This window comes from Herpailurus yagouaroundi, unplaced genomic scaffold (genome assembly GCF_014898765.1).
Source record: "Herpailurus yagouaroundi ecotype Mexico unplaced genomic scaffold, PumYag 218, whole genome shotgun sequence".
NCBI classification, from domain to species: Eukaryota; Metazoa; Chordata; class Mammalia; order Carnivora; family Felidae; genus Herpailurus; species Herpailurus yagouaroundi.
Window position 1 is genome coordinate 5,310,086 of NW_024412449.1, and position 6,157 is coordinate 5,316,242.

The window sequence follows — 6,157 nt, forward strand, 5'->3', positions numbered from 1 at the left end:
AGAAGTAAACTTACTTGCCCAAGGCCACACATCCAATAAATAGTTTGCAGTTACCAGAAATGTCTCCAAGCTTGTGGCTTTTCCACTGACAACTACTTTGCTTGATTCAGGTCTCTGCTCAGATGTCCTCAGAGAGACCCATCCTGACCACTCTAAAATACTAACAGATCCCATCAGTCACTTTTATCCCCTTATTCTGCTTTATTTTCCTTGTGAACACCTACAATCATTGTACTAATTATTTGCTAATTCTAATGTTAGTTTTATGAGGGAAGGACACAAAGTAGCAACTGGCACATAGTAAGTACCCAGTAAGTATCTGTGGAATAAATGAATTCATTGGCAGTGGTTAAGATGACAGACTATGGAGCCAAAAGTCCTTCAGTTAAATCCCTGCACTGCTAATGTGTCCTAGAACAAGCTACTTAATTCCTGAACTTCCATTTACTCCCATCTGTAAAATGGGAATGATGATAATAATAGTGCCTGCATCTACTAGAGTTGTTGTGGTTACTAGTTGACTATACATATGTCTGGAACAGGGTCAAATGTGTAGTAAGTGCTAGATGAATATTGGTTGTTCTTACTACCCTATTGTATCAAACCCTGTTGTCGTTCCTGAGACCCAGACCCCCTGTCCTAAAGGAACTCAGAGGCAAGTGCTGTGGGGGAGTATGACACCAGGGAGGGTATTGACCATGATGAGTTGTGCTCAGGGTAGGGGATTGTCAGAAGGAGTGGATGTTGAATATTGACAGAACAGTGTGAGCAAAGGCATGGCGATTAAGAAGTTTGGGGAATTCTAGTGCTAGAGTCAAGTCTGAGATGGGGAGGGGAGCAGATCTGGGGGCTCCACACCCACAAAGTAGGAGACAAGGAAAAGGCTGACGGTATCCCACAGCCTTGAACTTTGCTTGTGCTCAGTAGATGTGGGCTGAATGAAAGACCACATGCTGCCGACCCAAAAACCAGAGCCATGTCACCTGCATGTGGCATTCCCAGTGCACACTTCCACCTGTGAAGAATATTTCTGCCGCTTTGGGCCCTCCTGTGTGACGTGAGGAAACCTGTGGTCAGAGCACAACTGCTGGGTTGAGGCATGGCAACTGTGTATCTCCGGTGCAGTGTGTGACCTGAAAAATTACAACACACAACAGACTCACCCACAATAGGTCCCTGCATCTTAGGGGATAAGGGGAGGGAGTCTCTTTTAGGCAACCTAGGAGTACTTCTTTGTCTTCCAGCTTTTAGGTGCTCATGCCAGTCAAAGGTAGATGACACTGTATGTGGGGATGAGTCTAACTTATAGAACTATCCAGTCATTCATGGTTCTGTATGGTGGCTGTACAGCACCCAGCACTTGGATATGTGCTTTAGTGGAGGGTGCTAGTGGCCTCAGGCAGCCAAGACAGTGCAGGAGCAACACCTTTTCCAGCAGTCATTGCTGAGAGAGTGAGTGTGAATCATGTTTTATAATCAAGACTCTTCTGGGACCATCTATCTCTCTATTCCTTCTAACAGCTGATTCTGCTGTGAATGTCTCACTTTCTCCTGCATTTTGTTTTATAATCTGCAAATCCTTTTTGAAATGATGTGTGATTGAAGAGAGCAGACGTGTTCAGTAGCTCAGTATTTCAAGGATGCTTGAGTCAATTGCCTCTCCAGTAGCTCTGGGTAGATCAATGCATTCAGTTCAAGTGCTGCCTGCTTCGGCATTTGCACCTGCTCTAATTCAATGCTTCTCAGATTCTAAGATTTTAGAGACTGATAAATAAACAAGCACACAAATGAGCTCAGTGAATTATTGCAGAGTGAGCACCCTTGTAACCACCACCCAGGTCAAGAATAGAGCTTTATCAGCCTTCCCGGAGTCCTCCTTGTTCCCAGTCTCAGCTCACTCCTTCCTTCCAACTTCTTGACCTTTATAATAACCACTTCCTCAAGTTTATTGTTGTGTAACTCAAGTGTACACCCCTACATGCCATAGCAGTCATACCGGTTTTTAACTTGATACATCTTTAAAGTCTCTTTTAATCGAAGGGGTCCCCTCTACCCCTTTATTTTCCTTACAGTTTGTCTCTGGAAAAACCTGGGCTATTTGATATGTAGTCCCACAGCTTGAATTTTGCTAATTTCATGCTGGTGGTGCAGTTCAATGTGCTCCTTCATTCTCTGCATTTCCTGTGAATCAGCGGCTAGATCCAGGGACCTGATTTGCCTCAGGTTTGATCCCTTTGATGAGACCCTATAGGTGGTGGTATACTCATTCATCAGAAAGCATGTCATATCTGGTGTCCACTTTTTAAATTTCTTCTTATTTTCTTATTTTATTTTAGAGAGAAAGAATGAGGGTATGAGCCAGGGAGAGGGGCAGAAGGGGAGAGAGAGAATCTTAAGCAGGCTCCATGCTCACTGTGGAGCCCTGGACTTGATCCCACTACCTTGGGATCATGACCTGAGCTGAAATCAAGAATCAGATGCTCAACTGACTGAGCCACCGAGGTGCCCCAGTGTTCCCTTTTTTTGATATTAGCAGCTGTCATCCTGTAAGTAATTCCCTGGGGGGTTGCAATATGGGGATATTCTAATCTATCATTTTGTTTCATTTATTAGGTGGAATAATTTTATAAGGAGATGCTGCCCTTCATGTATTTGATTTCTCAGTAGAGTGTATAGGAAAGGCGGGGTAAGTGCTTACTTACTTAATTCTTTCTTTTTATTAACTTTTAAGATAATGTAGTGGACTGGTTCCCTGCTATCATCAGAAGGTGGCTATTTTTTTAATTATTATTTTTTAGGGTTTTTTAAAAAAGTTTATTTCTTTTGAGAGAGAGAGAACAAGCAGGGGAGGGGCAGAGAGAGAGAGAGACAAAGAATCCCAAGCGGGCTCCATGCTGTCAGTGCAGCACCCAATACAGGACTCAATCCCATGAACCATGAGATCATGACCTGAGCTAAAATCAAGAGTTGGACGCTTCACTGACTGAGCCACCAGGCACCCTGGAAGGTGACTTTTTTTTTTTAAGTTTACTTATTTATTTTGAGAGAGAGAGCACAAGTGGGAAGGGGCAGGAAGAGAGAGGGGAGAGAGAGAGAATCCCAAGCAGGCTCTGCACCACCAGTGCAGAGCCCCACGTGGGGCTCGAACTCATGAACTGCAAGATCATGACCTGAGCCAAAGTCGGATGCTTAACTAACTGAGCCACTCAGGTGCCCCAAAAGGTGGCTATTTTTAAAAATAATGTTGTGAACTCACAGACTTAAGTGTATTTCATGGGTTTCATTCCATTGCACTTACTATCTTTATTGTCCTGTCTTGCCTGTTGGGAGCCTCTTCAAATTGCCTTCTGAGTTGGTTGACATGACTGGCAGTTGCTTTCTGAAATTTCAAGATGACCTAGGCTCATCTTATACATTTTCTGTCCCAGGATTCGAATCAGTTATTTATGAAGCAATTTCTCTGGGTTTCACATGTATTTTACCCATCCCCCATGTATAAAGGCAGCCCTGCCACCTCCTGTTGTTCAGGCCCAATGGTTTCTGCCAAGATGGTGACTCTTGTCTTCTGCTGCAAGAAGTCCGAAGTACCATGGTGGCAGCTGACACTTGTGGTTCAATGCACTGGGACCTACAGAATGTAGCTCTGTGTCCCCTGACAAGATTGTGACTCCTCTGGGGACCAGTACTTCCATCTTTGCAGAACTTATATGTAACTTGCAGGTATACAAGGCACAATGTCCTTCAGTGAGTCCTCGGAAGTAATGGTAAGTGTGGTCACTCTTTCTTCTGCCTCTTGGTTCCTAGACTTGAGTATTCTTCCTTAGGGACTTAGCCCCACATAAAAGTCTCTGATGTAATGCAAATACTAGATTCTGAAAGATGGCACCCCATTCTTACAGATTATTGCCTCAGATGATCGAAGCCACTGCTTCACTTGTGCCTTCAGTAGGCCCTTCCAGCTCTCTTTGAGATTGACAGAATCTGGATGGTGCAGTGTATTATATGACCTGTATGGTATATATGACTTAATGCTATGGCCCACTCCCTAACTTCCTTTACTGTCTAATGAGTATGCTGGTCGGATGCTATGCTGGATGGAATTCCGTACCTGAGGATTAGGTATTCTCTAAGCTTTTGGATATCGGTGCTGGCTGAGATTCTATGGACAGAAAAAGCAAACCTATTCCCAGAATATATCTCTATCCCTGTGAAGAGGAACTGCTGGCCCTCCCAGGATGGAAGGGGCCTGATGTAGTTGATTTACCAACAAGTGGCTGGCTGTTTCCTCAAGGAATAGTGCTGTATCTGGGCTGAGCATTGGTCTTTTTTGCTGACAGATTGGACATGCAGAGACAGCAGTAGCTAGATTAGTTTTGGAACGTGGGAGTCTGTGCTGTTGCGCCTAGGTGTGACCTCCATCTCTGCCACTATAACCAACTCCATTCATATGCCTGTTGTGCCAGTTCCAGGATGGCCAATGACAAAGTGGCTGAGTCATTTAATCTACTCAGTTGTTCTTTTTGGTGGTAGATGCTCTCTGGTGTGTACTGACGTGTGATACAAAAATCTTCATACTTTGTGCCTACTCCTAAATGTCCAGCCACATGCCTATTCCCCAGACCTTCTTGTCTCCAGTCTTCTTGATGTTTTTCTTCCAGTCCCCTGACTAGACAGCTAGACCATTGGCCACTGCTAAGGAATGTACATGTAGTCTCCTGTATATAACCCTCTTTCCATAACCAGGTGTACCGTTTGCAGCTCTGCCTGTTGGGAAGATTTCCCCTTGCTTTTCTTTGCTTCCCACTGTCTTTCAAGGCAGTCCCTGAATGTGATTGTCATGTAGCCACTATCCATTTCTATTTTCCACCCACATACCAAGCTGACCATCAGCTAATCAAGCTTGGTTACCATGTCCATTTTACAGTGAACTACTATTCCATTTACAGTGAACTACCCGACTTTATGGTTTGATAGAATCCAGTTCATAATGGGAAGTTCTTGATGTATTGTCACTTGATGCTCATGGTCAAGAATTTCATCTAAACCAGGGCCCAGTCATGTGCCAAGAGCTGTTTCACAAAAGGTATATAATTCTCTGTTGCACGTGGCATGGTTTTGCTCCAGAATCCCAGGGGCCTACTTTGTGATACTTTCTAATTGTTGAAGCTGGATGAAGTACACGGAAACTCATTAAATATTTTTTTAAATTTCATTTTTAATTTTTAAAAATTTACATCCAAATTAGTTAGCATATAGTGCAACAATGATTTCAGGAGTAGATTCCTTAATGCCCCTTACCCATTTAGCCCATGCCCCCTCCCACAACCCTTCCCGTAACCCTCAGGTTGTTCTCCATATTTATGAGTCTCTTCTCTTTTGTCCCCCTCCCTGTTTTTATATTATTTTTGTTGCCCTTTTCTTATGTTCATCTGTTTTGCCTCTTAAAGTCCTCATATGAGTGAAGTCATATGATTTTTGTCTTTCTCTGACTAATTTCACTTAGCATAATACCCTCCAGTTCCATCCACATAGTTGCAAATGGCAAGATTTCATTCCTTTTGATGGCCGAGGAGTACTCCATTGTATGTATGTATGTACACACACACACACACACACACACACACACACACACCACATCTTCTTTATCCTTTCATCCATCAGTGGACATTTGGACTCTTTCCATCCTTTGGCTATTGTTGATAGTGCTGCTATAAACATGGGGGTGCATTTGTCCCTTTGAAACAGCACACCTGTATCCCTTGGATAAATGCCTAGTAGTGCAATTGCTCAGTTGTAGGGTAGTTCTTAGTTTTTTGAGGAACCTCCATACTGTTTTCCAGAGTGGCTGCACCAGCTTGCATTCCCATCATTAAATTTTGTATTAAAAATTTTTTTTAATAAATACGGTTCTTGCCTTTATGGAGTTTGTAGTCTAACAAAAAGATAGATATCAATTTTTAAAAAATCACTCAAATGTTAAGTTGCAACTGTGATAAATTCTATGAAGACACCCAATGCTATGAGAACCTAGGGGATTTGGCCTACTCAGTGAGGTCAGGAGGACTTCCCTGAGGTTGAAGGCTGAAATTGACTGGGCAAGTGGGGAGGAAGGGAAGACTGTCTAGGTAGACGAAGCAACGTTATACCAACTGTCTGT